Below are 15,806 nucleotides of genomic sequence, written 5' to 3' on the forward strand. Positions count from 1 at the left end.
CGGGAGAAATGACTCAGGTTTACTGAGTGGAACACTCTGTGTCTTTGTGCCAAAAACAGCAGCGTCTTTTCGGTTAACAGCCGAACGCGCTAACCTATTGCACCACAGAGACTCACTGGCATGTGTGTTCTGCCTTTGGCCTGATTGCATTGCTATTTTTTTCTGATTGGCAGAAAACCTGAACTTTTTTCTGAAAAAGGCATGCCTCTCTTAGCACTGCAGTGCATTAGACTGCTCCCTTGCTTCCCTGAGCCCCCAAATACACAACCACCCTGGGCACAATAGAAGACACATTCCAGCAGATTTAGCAAGAGTGCACCAAGGATTCTATATGTAGGTACCTTGCTGAGAAGCAAGACCTGCAGTTGCATTCTTCTGTTAAAAGAGGGCAGCAGAGTGCACCAAGAGAACTTGGGGGAAGTAGCTTATGTTAACTACTTGCCATGCTCTTTATAGATCCCTCTGTTTGACTGGGTGAATTCTAATTTCTGGGGTAGAGTAAGCAATTTTTGGATCTAGTTGCTGTGCGCAACAGGAATGCTATATACTGCACTGTACTGCTACTGAAAAGTTACCAATTTTACAGGATGTTCAGGTAAGCTTTGTTTCAGAAAACAACTTGCTAGAGGCCCTAGGACAGATTACTGGGACAAAGGAAGAGGGTTTGGGGATTAGCACATCTCCTATGAAAGGTACAGTCACGCCCAAGACAACTCTGAGTGTCACCTCAAATTCTAAGAAATGCAAACTAGGGACCTACGCTTTTTATTGCCAGTGGATCTTTGTGGTTCAGACAAATGTGCACGCCTCCCAGAGCCCCTTGCAATGCACTTAGGGAAAGGGGGGAAGGTGCTGTGAAGCCCTCTCGCTGACAATGTCTCTCTTGTCTATAATGTAACTATGAGAGAGAGAGAAATAGGCAATGCGAGAGTGAAAAAGTAAAATGGAAATGTGTCTACTGAGACCAGTATAAGGGGAAATCCTCACAATCCAGGACCGACAGTTGATTGGGAGGGCGCTTACAGGTTTCCGACACCAGACCGGTACCTGAACTCACAAACCCAAACTGCAAAGTGATGGGCATTGCCACTAGACTGCCGACCCCCTTTCGGGGCCCCAACATATATCCTTTAGTCACACCTAGAGTTCCCAGGACAGTGCAGCATTCAGCGATTACACGAAAATATTGACAGCGCTAGGAGGCCATGCAAATGGCAGAGGTATGCTTTACAAAGCCCACGTAGCGTGCACAAAACAGCACATCAGTCAGGCCCACTTGAAGAGATGGTAAAGAGGAAATACTTCTGCTGCATCCAGTAAAACATAGAGATTGGCCTGCTTTAAAGCTTGACCATGTCCTTCATGGGTGTCTGTCAATATGATACTTCCCTGCTGCAAAGTTTACATTCGAAACGCCAGAACAACTAGGCCCAGAGCACAAAGATGCAGTCAGGTTGAAATAACGAGATACTGAAGAGCAATTTTGTATTTCAGAGTGGGAAAAGGAAGTATGACCCCGACGTGATTTGAACACACAACCTTCTGATCTGGAGTCAGACGCGCTACCATTGCGCCACGAGGTCCTTGTGGCAATCCACCTGGTGTGTCTGATGACAGAATAAAGGTAGGAGACGTACATGCACCTGCAGAGCCTCATTGCTTCTTTAAGTAGACTGGCTAGGATAGCTTCCTTCTGTGCATCAGTACACGCTGCAGCCAAACCCTTCCCATGAAGTCTTGATGTTTATGAATTGAATGGCAAGTTTTGAAAAACTAAAGCAAGCGAGAAGAATTGCTTGCAGTTTATTGGATTTTTTGGACGTCAGCAGACGAGACCTGCGAGAGGTAAACAGAAGTTCATAGTTGGTCATGCTGAATTTTTGAGCCAAAATGCATCGTCCCTGGGTGGGCTTGAACCACCAACCTTTCGGTTAACAGCCGAACGCGCTAACCGATTGCGCCACAGAGACTCATGCAGTCCTTACACTGGGGCCTGATTGGTGTGCTGTTTGCTTATGCTCCCCAGGCAACCTGAAAATATTTCTAAAATAGCTCTATTTCCCACAGCAAATCAGGGTATCAAGCACTTCCCTACCTCCCCTAATCCACAAACACAGGGGATTTAGTAGAGGACAGAGCCCATCAACAGTGCACCAAATGTCCTCTGTGTAGGCATAACTTGCTATGAGGAGAAAGCCACAGTTGCGCACTTGTGTTAAAAGGGGACAGTAGGATGAACCCAGAGAACACGGGAGAAATGACTCAGGTTTACTGAGTGGAACACTTTGTGTCTTTGTGCCAAAAACAGCAGCGTCTTTTCGGTTAACAGCCGAACGCGCTAACCAATTGCGCCACAGAGACTCACTGGCATGTGTGTTCTGCCTTTGGCCTGATTGCATTGCTATTTTTTTCTGATTGGCAGAAAACCTGAACTTTTTTCTGAAAAAGCCATGCCTCTCTTAGCACTACAGTGCATTAGACTGCTCCCTTGCTTCCCTGAGTCCCCAAATACACAACCACCTTGGGCACAATAGAAGACACATTCCAGCAGATTTAGCAAGAGTGCACCAAGGTTTCTATATGTAGGTACCTTGCTGAGAAGCAAGACCTGCAGTTGCATTCTTCTGTTAAAAGAGGGCAGCAGAGTGCACCAAGAGAACTTGGGGGAAGTAGCTTATGTTAACTACTTGCCATGCTCTTTATAGATCCCTCTGTTTGACTGGGTGAATTCTAGTTTCTGGGGTAGAGTAAGCAATTTTTGGATCTAGATGCTGTGCGCAACAGGAATGCTATATAATTCACTGTACTGCTACTGAAAAGTTACCAATTTTACAGGATGTTCAGGTAAGCTTTGTTTCAGAAAACAACTTGCTAGAGGCCCTAGGACAGATTACTGGGACAAAGGAAGAGGGTTTGGGGATTAGCACATCTCCTATGAAAGGTACAGTCACGCCCGAGACAACTCTGAGTGCCACCTCAAATTCTAAGAAATGCGAACCAGGGCCTTACGCTTTTAATTGCCAGTGGATCTTTGTGTTTCAGACAAATGTGCACGCCTCCCAGAGCCCCATGCAATGCACTTAGGGAAATGGGGGAAGGTGCTGTGCAACCCTCTCGCTGACAATGTCTCTCTTGTCTATAATGTATCTATGAGAGAGAGAGAAATAGGCAATGCGAGAGTGAAAAAGTAAAATGGAAATGTGTGTACTGAGACCAGTATAAGGGGAAATCCTCACAATCCAGGACCGACAGTTGATTGGGAGGGCGCTTACTGGTTTCCGACACCAGACCGGTACCTGAACTCACAAACCCAAACTGCAAAGTGATGGGCATTGCCACTAGACTGCCGACCCCCTTTCGGGGCCCCAGCATGTATCCTTTAGTCACACCTAGAGTTCCCAGGACAGTGCAGCATTCAGCGATTACACGAAAATATTGACAGCGCTAGGAGGCCATGCAAATGGCAGAGGTATGCTTTACAAAGCCCACGTAGCGTACACAAAACAGCACATCAGTCAGGCCCACTTGAAGAGATGGTAAAGAGGAAATACTTCTGCTGCATCCAGTAAAACATAGAGATTGGCCTGCTTTAAAGCTTGACCATGTCCTTCATGGGTGTCTGTCAATATGATACTTCCCTGGTGCAAAGTTTACATTCGAAACGCCAGAACAACTAGGCCCAGAGCACAAAGATGCAGTCAGGTTGAATTAACGAGATACTGAAGAGCAATTTTGTATTTCAGAGTGGGAAAAGGAAGTATGACCCCGACGTGATTTGAACACACAACCTTCTGATCTGGAGTCAGACGCGCTACCATTGCGCCACGAGGTCCTTGTGGCAGTCCACCTGGTGTGTCTGATGACAGAATAAAGGTAGGAGACGTGCATGGACCTGCAGAGCCTCATTGCTTCTTTAAGTAGACTGGCTAGGATAGCTTCCTTCTGTGCATCAGTACACGCTGCAGCCAAACCCTTCCCATGAAGTCTTGATGTTTATGAATTGAATGGCAAGTTTTGAAAAACTAAAGCAAGCGAGAAGAATTGCTTACAGTTTATTGGATTTTTTGGACGTCAGCAGACGAGACCTGCGAGAGGTAAACAGAAGTTCATGGTTGGTCATGCTGAATTTTTGAGCCAAAATGCATCGTCCCTGGGTGGGCTTGAACCACCAACCTTTCGGTTAACAGCCGAATGCGCTAACCGATTGCGCCACAGAGACTCATGCAGTTCTTACACAGGGGCCTGATTGGTGTGCTGTTTGCTTATGCTTCCCAGGCAACCTGAAAATATTTCTAAAATAGCTCTATTTCCCACAGCAAATCAGGGTATCAAGCACTTCCCTACCTCCCCTAATCCACAAACACAGGGGATTTAGTAGAGGACAGAGCCCATCAACAGTGCACCAAATGTGCTCTGTGTAGGCATAACTTGCTATGAGGAGAAAGCCACAGTTGCGCACTTGTGTTAAAAGGGGACAGTAGGCTGAACCCAGAGAACACGGGAGAAATGACTCAGGTTTACTGAGTGGAACACTCTGTGTCTTTGTGCCAAAAACAGCAGCGTCTTTTTGGTTAACAGCCGAACGCGCTAACCAATTGTGCCACAGAGACTCACTGGCATGTGTGTTCTGCCTTTGGCCTGATTGCATTGCTATTTTTTTCTGATTGGCAGAAAACCTGAACTTTTTTCTGAAAAAGGCATGCCTCTCTTAGCACTGCAGTGCATTAGACTGCTCCCTTGCTTCCCTGAGTCCCCAAATACACAACCACCTTGGGCACAATAGAAGACACATTCCAGCAGATTTAGCAAGAGTGCACCAAGGATTCTATATGTAGGTACCTTGCTGAGAAGCAAGACCTGCAGTTGCATTCTTCTGTTAAAAGAGGGCAGCAGAGTGCACCAAGAGAACTTGGGGGAAGTAGCTTATGTTAACTACTTGCCATGCTCTTTATAGATCCCTCTGTTTGACTGGGTGAATTCTAATTTCTGGGGTAGAGTAAGCAATTTTTGGATCTAGATGCTGTGCGCAACAGGAATGCTATATACTGCACTGTACTGCTACTGAAAAGTTACCAATTTTACAGGATGTTCAGGTAAGCTTTGTTTCAGAAAACAACTTGCTAGAGGCACTAAGACAGATTACTGGGACAAAGGAAGAGGGTTTGGGGATTAGCACATCTCCTATGAAAGGTACAGTCACGCCCGAGACAACTCTGAGTGTCACCTCAAATTCTAAGAAATGCAAACTAGGGACCTACGCTTTTTATTGCCAGTGGATCTTTGTGTTTCAGACAAATGTGCACGCCTCCCAGAGCCCCTTGCAATGCACTTAGGGAAAGGGGGGAAGGTGCTGTGAAGCCCTCTCGCTGACAATGTCTCTCTTGTCTATAATGTAACTATGAGAGAGAGAGAAATAGGCAATGCGAGAGTGAAAAAGTAAAATGGAAATGTGTCTACTGAGACCAGTATAAGGGGAAATCCTCACAATCCAGGACCGACAGTTGATTGGGAGGGCGCTTACAGGTTTCCGACACCAGACCGGTACCTGAACTCACAAACCCAAACTGCAAAGTGATGGGCATTGCCACTAGACTGCCGACCCCCTTTCGGGCCTCAGCATATATCCTTTAGTCACACCTAGAGTTCCCAGGACAGTGCAGCATTCAGCGATTACACGAAAATATTGACAGCGCTAGGAGGCCATGCAAATGGCAGAGGTATGCTTTACAAAGCCCACGTAGCGTGCACAAAACAGCACATCAGTCAGGCCCACTTGAAGAGATGGTCAAGAGGAAATACTTCTGCTGCATCCAGTAAAACATAGAGATTGGCCTGCTTTAAAGGTTGACCATGTCCTTCATGGGTGTCTGTCAATATGATACTTCCCTGCTGCAAAGCTTACATTCGAAACGCCAGAACAACTAGGCCCAGAGCATAAAGATGCAGTCAGGTTGAAATAACGAGATACTGAAGAGCAATTTTGTATTTCAGAGTGGGAAAAGGAAGTATGACCCCGACGTGATTTGAACACACAACCTTCTGATCTGGAGTCAGACGCTACCATTGCGCCACGAGGTCCTTGTGGCAATCCACCTGGTGTGTCTGATGACAGAATAAAGGTAGGAGACGTGCATGAACCTGCAGAGCCTCATTGCTTCTTTAAGTAGACTGGCTAGGATAGCTTCCTTCTGTGCATCAGTACACGCTGCAGCCAAACCCTTCCCATGAAGTCTTGATGTTTATGAATTGAATGGCAAGTTTTGAAAAACTAAAGCAAGCGAGAAGAATTGCTTGCAGTTTATTGGATTTTTTGGACGTCAGCAGACGAGACCTGCGAGAGGTAAACAGAAGTCCATAGTTGGTCACGCTGAATTTTTGAGCCAAAATGCACCGTCCCTGGGTGGGCTTCGGTTAACAGCCGAACGCGCTAACCGATTGCGCCACAGAGACTCATGCAGTTCTTACACAGGGGCCTGATTGGTGTGCTGTTTGCTTATGCTTCCCAGGCAACCTGAAAATATTTCTAAAATAGCTCTATTTCCCACAGCAAATCAGGGTATCAAGCCCTTCCCTACCTCCCGTAATCCACAAACACAGGGGATTTAGTAGAGGACAGAGCCCATCAACAGTGCACCAAATGCCCTCTGTGTAGGCATAACTTGCTATGAGGAGAAAGCCACAGTTGCGCACTTGTGTTAAAAGGGGACAGTAGGCTAAACCCAGAGAACACGGGAGAAATGACTCAGGTTTACTGAGTGGAACACTCTGTGTCTTTGTGCCCAAAACAGCAGCGTCTTTTCGGTTAACAGCCGAACGCGCTAACCAATTGCGCCACAGAGACTCACTGGCATGTGTGTTCTGCCTTTGGCCTGATTGCATTGCTATTTTTTTCTGATTGGCAGAAAACCTGAACTTTTTTCTGAAAAAGGCATGCCTCTCTTAGCACTGCAGTGCATTAGACTGCTCCCTTGCTTCCCTGAGTCCCCAAATACACAACCACCTTGGGCACAATAGAAGACACATTCCAGCAGATTTAGCAAGAGTGCACCAAGGATTCTATATGTAGGTACCTTGCTGAGAAGCAAGACCTGCAGTTGCATTCTTCTGTTAAAAGAGGGCAGCAGAGTTCACCAAGAGAACTTGGGGGAAGTAGCTTATGTTAACTACTTGCCATGCTCTTTATAGATCCCTCTGTTTGACTGGGTGAATTCTAATTTCTGGGGTAGAGTAAGCAATTTTTGGATCTAGATGCTGTGCGCAACAGGAATGCTATATACTGCACTGTACTGCTACTGAAAAGTTACCAATTTTACAGGATGTTCAGTTAAGCTTTGTTTCAGAAAACAACTTGCTAGAGGCACTAAGACAGATTACTGGGACAAAGGAAGAGGGTTTGGGGATTAGCACATCTCCTATGAAAGGTACAGTCACGCCCGAGACAACTCTGAGTGTCACCTCAAATTCTAAGAAATGCAAACTAGGGACCTACGCTTTTTATTGCCAGTGGATCTTTGTGTTCAGACAAATGTGCACGCCTCCCAGAGCCCCTTGCAATGCACTTAGGGAAAGGGGGGAAGGTGCTGTGAAGCCCTCTCGCTGACAATGTCTCTCTTGTCTATAATGTAACTATGAGAGAGAGAGAAATAGGCAATGCGAGAGTGAAAAAGTAAAATGGAAATGTGTCTACTGAGACCAGTATAAGGGGAAATCCTCACAATCCAGGACCGACAGTTGATTGGGAGGGCGCTTACAGGTTTCCGACACCAGACCGGTACCTGAACTCACAAACCCAAACTGCAAAGTGATGGGCATTGCCACTAGACTGCCGACCCCCTTTCGGGGCCCCAGCATATATCCTTTAGTCACACCTAGAGTTCCCAGGACAGTGCAGCATTCAGCGATTACACGAAAATATTGACAGCGCTAGGAGGCCATGCAAATGGCAGAGGTATGCTTTACAAAGCCCACGTAGCGTGCACAAAACAGCACATCAGTCAGGCCCACTTGAAGAGATGGTCAAGAGGAAATACTTCTGCTGCATCCAGTAAAACATAGAGATTGGCCTGCTTTAAAGGTTGACCATGTCCTTCATGGGTGTCTGTCAATATGATACTTCCCTGCTGCAAAGCTTACATTCGAAACGCCAGAACAACTAGGCCCAGAGCACAAAGATGCAGTCAGGTTGAAATAACGAATTACTGAAGAGCAATTTTATATTTCAGAGTGGGAAAAGCAAATATGCCCCCGACGTGATTTGAACACGAAACCTTCTGATCTGGAGTCAGACGCGCTACCATTGCGCCACGAGGTCCTTGTGGCAATCCACCTGGTGTGTCTGATGACAGAATAAAGGTAGGAGACGTGCATGGACCTGCAGAGCCTCATTGCTTCTTTAAGTAGACTGGCTAGGATAGCTTCCTTCGGTGCATCAGTACACGCTGCAGCCAAACCCTTCCCATGAAGTCTTGATGTTTATGAATTGAATGGCAAGTTTTGAAAAACTAAAGCAAGCGAGAAGAATTGCTTACAGTTTATTGGATTTTTTGGACGTCAGCAGACGAGACCTGCGAGAGGTAAACAGAAGTTCATAGTTGGTCATGCTGAATTTTTGAGCCAAAATGCACCGTCCCTGGGTGGGCTTGAACCACCAACCTTTCGGTTAACAGCCGAACGCGCTAACCGATTGCGCCACAGAGACTCATGCAGTTCTTACACAGGGGCCTGATTGGTGTGCTGTTTGCTTATGCTTCCCAGGCAACCTGAAAATATTTCTAAAATAGCTCTATTTCCCACAGCAAATCAGGGTATCAAGCACTTCCCTACCTCCCCTAATCCACAAACACAGGGGATTTAGTAGAGGACAGAGCCCATCAACAGTGCACCAAATGCCCTCTGTGTAGGCATAACTTGCTATGAGGAGAAAGCCACAGTTGCGCACTTGTGTTAAAAGGGGACAGTAGGCTAAACCCAGAGAACACGGGAGAAATGACTCAGGTTTACTGAGTGGAACACTCTGTGTCTTTGTGCCAAAAACAGCAGCGTCTTTTCGGTTAACAGCCGAACGCGCTAACCAATTGTGCCACAGAGACTCACTGGCATGTGTGTTCTGCCTTTGGCCTGATTGCATTGCTATTTTTTTCTGATTGGCAGAAAACCTGAACTTTTTTCTGAAAAAGGCATGCCTCTCTTAGCACTGCAGTGCATTAGACTGCTCCCTTGCTTCCCTGAGTCCCCAAATACACAACCACCTTGGGCACAATAGAAGACACATTCCAGCAGATTTAGCAAGAGTGCACCAAGGATTCTATATGTAGGTACCTTGCTGAGAAGCAAGACCTGCAGTTGCATTCTTCTGTTAAAAGAGGGCAGCAGAGTGCACCAAGAGAACTTGGGGGAAGTAGCTTATGTTAACTACTTGCCATGATCTTTATAGATCCCTCTGTTTGACTGGGTGAATTCTAATTTCTGGGGTAGAGTAAGCAATTTTTGGATCTAGATGCTGTGCGCAACAGGAATGCTATATACTGCACTGTACTGCTACTGAAAAGTTACCAATTTTACAGGATGTTCAGGTAAGCTTTGTTTCAGAAAACAACTTGCTAGAGGCCCTAGGACAGATTACTGGGACAAAGGAAGAGGGTTTGGGGATTAGCACATCTCCTATGAAAGGTAAAGTCACGCCCGAGACAACTCTGAGTGCCTCCTCAAATTCTAAGAAATGCGAACTGGGGTCCTACGCCTTTTATTGCCAGTGGATCTTTGTGTTTCAGACAAATGTGCACGCCTCCCAGAGCCCCTTGCAATGCACTTAGGGAAATGGGGGAAGGTGCTGTGAAGCCCTCTCGCTGACAATGTCTCTCTTGTCTATAATGTATCTATGAGAGAGAGAGAAATAGGCAATGCGAGAGTGAAAAAGTAAAATGGAAATGTGTCTACTGAGACCAGTATAAGGGGAAATCCTCACAATCCAGGACCGACAGTTGATTGGGAGGGCGCTTACAGGTTTCCGACACCAGACCGGTACCTGAACTCACAAACCCAAACTGCAAAGTGATGGGCATTGCCACTAGACTGCCGACCCCCTTTCGGGCCTCAGCATATATCCTTTAGTCACACCTAGAGTTCCCAGGACAGTGCAGCATTCAGCGATTACACGAAAATATTGACAGCGCTAGGAGGCCATGCAAATGGCAGAGGTATGCTTTACAAAGCCCACGTAGCGTGCACAAAACAGCACATCAGTCAGGCCCACTTGAAGAGATGGTCAAGAGGAAACACTTCTGCTGCATCCAGTAAAACATAGAGATTGGCCTGCTTTAAAGGTTGACCATGTCCTTCATGGGTGTCTGTCAATATGATACTTCCCTGCTGCAAAGCTTACATTCGAAACGCCAGAACAACTAGGCCCAGAGCATAAAGATGCAGTCAGGTTGAAATAACGAGATACTGAAGAGCAATTTTGTATTTCAGAGTGGGAAAAGGAAGTATGACCCCGACGTGATTTGAACACACAACCTTCTGATCTGGAGTCAGACGCTACCATTGCGCCACGAGGTCCTTGTGGCAATCCACCTGGTGTGTCTGATGACAGAATAAAGGTAGGAGACGTGCATGAACCTGCAGAGCCTCATTGCTTCTTTAAGTAGACTGGCTAGGATAGCTTCCTTCTGTGCATCAGTACACGCTGCAGCCAAACCCTTCCCATGAAGTCTTGATGTTTATGAATTGAATGGCAAGTTTTGAAAAACTAAAGCAAGCGAGAAGAATTGCTTGCAGTTTATTGGATTTTTTGGACGTCAGCAGACGAGACCTGCGAGAGGTAAACAGAAGTCCATAGTTGGTCACGCTGAATTTTTGAGCCAAAATGCACCGTCCCTGGGTGGGCTTCGGTTAACAGCCGAACGCGCTAACCGATTGCGCCACAGAGACTCATGCAGTTCTTACACAGGGGCCTGATTGGTGTGCTGTTTGCTTATGCTTCCCAGGCAACCTGAAAATATTTCTAAAATAGCTCTATTTCCCACAGCAAATCAGGGTATCAAGCACTTCCCTACCTCCCGTAATCCACAAACACAGGGGATTTAGTAGAGGACAGAGCCCATCAACAGTGCACCAAATGCCCTCTGTGTAGGCATAACTTGCTATGAGGAGAAAGCCACAGTTGCGCACTTGTGTTAAAAGGGGACAGTAGGCTAAACCCAGAGAACACGGGAGAAATGACTCAGGTTTACTGAGTGGAACACTCTGTGTCTTTGTGCCCAAAACAGCAGCGTCTTTTCGGTTAACAGCCGAACGCGCTAACCAATTGCGCCACAGAGACTCACTGGCATGTGTGTTCTGCCTTTGGCCTGATTGCATTGCTATTTTTTTCTGATTGGCAGAAAACCTGAACTTTTTTCTGAAAAAGGCATGCCTCTCTTAGCACTGCAGTGCATTAGACTGCTCCCTTGCTTCCCTGAGTCCCCAAATACACAACCACCTTGGGCACAATAGAAGACACATTCCAGCAGATTTAGCAAGAGTGCACCAAGGATTCTATATGTAGGTACCTTGCTGAGAAGCAAGACCTGCAGTTGCATTCTTCTGTTAAAAGAGGGCAGCAGAGTTCACCAAGAGAACTTGGGGGAAGTAGCTTATGTTAACTACTTGCCATGCTCTTTATAGATCCCTCTGTTTGACTGGGTGAATTCTAATTTCTGGGGTAGAGTAAGCAATTTTTGGATCTAGATGCTGTGCGCAACAGGAATGCTATATACTGCACTGTACTGCTACTGAAAAGTTACCAATTTTACAGGATGTTCAGTTAAGCTTTGTTTCAGAAAACAACTTGCTAGAGGCACTAAGACAGATTACTGGGACAAAGGAAGAGGGTTTGGGGATTAGCACATCTCCTATGAAAGGTACAGTCACGCCCGAGACAACTCTGAGTGTCACCTCAAATTCTAAGAAATGCAAACTAGGGACCTACGCTTTTTATTGCCAGTGGATCTTTGTGTTCAGACAAATGTGCACGCCTCCCAGAGCCCCTTGCAATGCACTTAGGGAAAGGGGGGAAGGTGCTGTGAAGCCCTCTCGCTGACAATGTCTCTCTTGTCTATAATGTAACTATGAGAGAGAGAGAAATAGGCAATGCGAGAGTGAAAAAGTAAAATGGAAATGTGTCTACTGAGACCAGTATAAGGGGAAATCCTCACAATCCAGGACCGACAGTTGATTGGGAGGGCGCTTACAGGTTTCCGACACCAGACCGGTACCTGAACTCACAAACCCAAACTGCAAAGTGATGGGCATTGCCACTAGACTGCCGACCCCCTTTCGGGGCCCCAGCATATATCCTTTAGTCACACCTAGAGTTCCCAGGACAGTGCAGCATTCAGCGATTACACGAAAATATTGACAGCGCTAGGAGGCCATGCAAATGGCAGAGGTATGCTTTACAAAGCCCACGTAGCGTGCACAAAACAGCACATCAGTCAGGCCCACTTGAAGAGATGGTCAAGAGGAAATACTTCTGCTGCATCCAGTAAAACATAGAGATTGGCCTGCTTTAAAGGTTGACCATGTCCTTCATGGGTGTCTGTCAATATGATACTTCCCTGCTGCAAAGCTTACATTCGAAACGCCAGAACAACTAGGCCCAGAGCACAAAGATGCAGTCAGGTTGAAATAACGAATTACTGAAGAGCAATTTTATATTTCAGAGTGGGAAAAGCAAATATGCCCCCGACGTGATTTGAACACGAAACCTTCTGATCTGGAGTCAGACGCGCTACCATTGCGCCACGAGGTCCTTGTGGCAATCCACCTGGTGTGTCTGATGACAGAATAAAGGTAGGAGACGTGCATGGACCTGCAGAGCCTCATTGCTTCTTTAAGTAGACTGGCTAGGATAGCTTCCTTCTGTGCATCAGTACACGCTGCAGCCAAACCCTTCCCATGAAGTCTTGATGTTTATGAATTGAATGGCAAGTTTTGAAAAACTAAAGCAAGCGAGAAGAATTGCTTACAGTTTATTGGATTTTTTGAACGTCAGCAGACGAGACCTGCGAGAGGTAAACAGAAGTTCATAGTTGGTCATGCTGAATTTTTGAGCCAAAATGCACCGTCCCTGGGTGGGCTTGAACCTCCAACCTTTCGGTTAACAGCCGAACGCGCTAACCGATTGCGCCACAGAGACTCATGCAGTTCTTACACAGGGGCCTGATTGGTGTGCTGTTTGCTTATGCTTCCCAGGCAACCTGAAAATATTTCTAAAATAGCTCTATTTCCCACAGCAAATCAGGGTATCAAGCACTTCCCTACCTCCCCTAATCCACAAACACAGGGGATTTAGTAGAGGACAGAGCCCATCAACAGTGCACCAAATGTCCTCTGTGTAGGCATAACTTGCTATGAGGAGAAAGCCACAGTTGCGCACTTGTGTTAAAAGGGGACAGTAGGCTGAACCCAGAGAACACGGGAGAAATGACTCAGGTTTACTGAGTGGAACACTCTGTGTCTTTGTGCCAAAAACAGCAGCGTCTTTTCGGTTAACAGCCGAACGCGCTAACCAATTGCGCCACAGAGACTCACTGGCATGTGTGTTCTGCCTTTGGCCTGATTGCATTGCTATTTTTTTCTGATTGGCAGAAAACCTGAACTTTTTTCTGAAAAAGGCATGCCTCTCTTAGCACTGCAGTGCATTAGACTGCTCCCTTGCTTCCCTGAGTCCCCAAATACACAACCACCTTGGGCACAATAGAAGACACATTCCAGCAGATTTAGCAAGAGTGCACCAAGGATTCTATATGTAGGTACCTTGCTGAGAAGCAAGACCTGCAGTTGCATTCTTCTGTTAAAAGAGGGCAGCAGAGTGCACCAAGAGAACTTGGGGGAAGTAGCTTATGTTAACTACTTGCCATGCTCTTTATAGATCCCTCTGTTTGACTAGGTGAATTCTAATTTCTGGGGTAGAGTAAGCAATTTTTGGATCTAGATGCTGTGCGCAACAGGAATGCTATATACTGCACTGTACTGCTACTGAAAAGTTACCAATTTTACAGGATGTTCAGGTAAGCTTTGTTTCAGAAAACAACTTGCTAGAGGCCCTAGGACAGATTACTGGGACAAAGGAAGAGGGTTTGGGGATTAGCACATCTCCTATGAAAGGTAAAGTCACGCCCGAGACAACTCTGAGTGCCTCCTCAAATTCTAAGAAATGCGAACTGGGGTCCTACGCCTTTTATTGCCAGTGGATCTTTGTGTTTCAGACAAATGTGCACGCCTCCCAGAGCCCCTTGCAATGCACTTAGGGAAATGGGGGAAGGTGCTGTGAAGCCCTCTCGCTGACAATGTCTCTCTTGTCTATAATGTATCTATGAGAGAGAGAGAAATAGGCAATGCGAGAGTGAAAAAGTAAAATGGAAATGTGTCTACTGAGACCAGTATAAGGGGAAATCCTCACAATCCAGGACCGACAGTTGATTGGGAGGGCGCTTACAGGTTTCCGACACCAGACCGGTACCTGAACTCACAAACCCAAACTGCAAAGTGATGGGCATTGCCACTAGACTGCCGACCCCCTTTCGGGCCTCAGCATATATCCTTTAGTCACACCTAGAGTTCCCAGGACAGTGCAGCATTCAGCGATTACACGAAAATATTGACAGCGCTAGGAGGCCATGCAAATGGCAGAGGTATGCTTTACAAAGCCCACGTAGTGTGCACAAAACAGCACATCAGTCAGGCCCACTTGAAGAGATGGTCAAGAGGAAATACTTCTGCTGCATCCAGTAAAACATAGAGATTGGCCTGCTTTAAAGGTTGACCATGTCCTTCATGGGTGTCTGTCAATATGATACTTCCCTGCTGCAAAGCTTACATTCGAAACGCCAGAACAACTAGGCCCAGAGCATAAAGATGCAGTCAGGTTGAAATAACGAGATACTGAAGAGCAATTTTGTATTTCAGAGTGGGAAAAGGAAGTATGACCCCGACGTGATTTGAACACACAACCTTCTGATCTGGAGTCAGACGCTACCATTGCGCCACGAGGTCCTTGTGGCAATCCACCTGGTGTGTCTGATGACAGAATAAAGGTAGGAGACGTGCATGAACCTGCAGAGCCTCATTGCTTCTTTAAGTAGACTGGCTAGGATAGCTTCCTTCTGTGCATCAGTACACGCTGCAGCCAAACCCTTCCCATGAAGTCTTGATGTTTATGAATTGAATGGCAAGTTTTGAAAAACTAAAGCAAGCGAGAAGAATTGCTTGCAGTTTATTGGATTTTTTGGACGTCAGCAGACGAGACCTGCGAGAGGTAAACAGAAGTCCATAGTTGGTCACGCTGAATTTTTGAGCCAAAATGCACCGTCCCTGGGTGGGCTTCGGTTAACAGCCGAACGCGCTAACCGATTGCGCCACAGAGACTCATGCAGTTCTTACACAGGGGCCTGATTGGTGTGCTGTTTGCTTATGCTTCCCAGGCAACCTGAAAATATTTCTAAAATAGCTCTATTTCCCACAGCAAATCAGGGTATCAAGCACTTCCCTACCTCCCCTAATCCACAAACACAGGGGATTTAGTAGAGGACAGAGCCCATCAACAGTGCACCAAATGTCCTCTCTGTAGGCATAACTTGCTATGAGGAGAAAGCCACAGTTGCGCACTTGTGTTAAAAGGGGACAGTAGGCTGAACCCAGAGAACACGGGAGAAATGACTCAGGTTTACTGAGTGGAACACTCTGTGTCTTTGTGCCAAAAACAGCAGCGTCTTTTCGGTTAACAGCCGAACGCGCTAACCAATTGCGCCACAGAGACTCACTGG

At 46.4% G+C, this 15,806-nt stretch overlaps 8 non-coding genes across 8 annotated transcripts; all 8 read right to left on the reverse strand.

Annotated features, from left to right (window-relative positions):
• Positions 1-1,511: 1,511 nt before the first annotated feature.
• On the reverse strand, positions 1,512-1,583 carry TRNAW-CCA (transfer RNA tryptophan (anticodon CCA)). Its single transcript has one exon. It is a non-coding gene; the product is annotated as a tRNA-Trp (tRNA).
• Positions 1,584-1,896: 313 nt separating this feature from the next.
• On the reverse strand, positions 1,897-1,970 carry TRNAN-GUU (transfer RNA asparagine (anticodon GUU)). Its single transcript has one exon. It is a non-coding gene; the product is annotated as a tRNA-Asn (tRNA).
• A 1,790-nt stretch (positions 1,971-3,760) lies between these two features.
• TRNAW-CCA (transfer RNA tryptophan (anticodon CCA)) lies at positions 3,761-3,832 on the reverse strand. The gene has a single exon. It is a non-coding gene; the product is annotated as a tRNA-Trp (tRNA).
• Positions 3,833-4,145: 313 nt separating this feature from the next.
• TRNAN-GUU (transfer RNA asparagine (anticodon GUU)) lies at positions 4,146-4,219 on the reverse strand. The gene has a single exon. It is a non-coding gene; the product is annotated as a tRNA-Asn (tRNA).
• A 4,020-nt stretch (positions 4,220-8,239) lies between these two features.
• On the reverse strand, positions 8,240-8,311 carry TRNAW-CCA (transfer RNA tryptophan (anticodon CCA)). The gene has a single exon. It is a non-coding gene; the product is annotated as a tRNA-Trp (tRNA).
• A 313-nt stretch (positions 8,312-8,624) lies between these two features.
• Positions 8,625-8,698, reverse strand: TRNAN-GUU (transfer RNA asparagine (anticodon GUU)). The gene has a single exon. It is a non-coding gene; the product is annotated as a tRNA-Asn (tRNA).
• A 4,020-nt stretch (positions 8,699-12,718) lies between these two features.
• Positions 12,719-12,790, reverse strand: TRNAW-CCA (transfer RNA tryptophan (anticodon CCA)). Its single transcript has one exon. It is a non-coding gene; the product is annotated as a tRNA-Trp (tRNA).
• A 313-nt stretch (positions 12,791-13,103) lies between these two features.
• Positions 13,104-13,177, reverse strand: TRNAN-GUU (transfer RNA asparagine (anticodon GUU)). Its single transcript has one exon. It is a non-coding gene; the product is annotated as a tRNA-Asn (tRNA).
• Positions 13,178-15,806: the final 2,629 nt, after the last annotated feature.

The sequence above is a fragment of the Ambystoma mexicanum genome, chromosome 11, assembly GCF_040938575.1.
Source record: "Ambystoma mexicanum isolate Mex_15411 chromosome 11, UKY_AmexF1_1, whole genome shotgun sequence".
In the NCBI taxonomy this organism is placed as follows: domain Eukaryota; kingdom Metazoa; phylum Chordata; class Amphibia; order Caudata; family Ambystomatidae; genus Ambystoma; species Ambystoma mexicanum.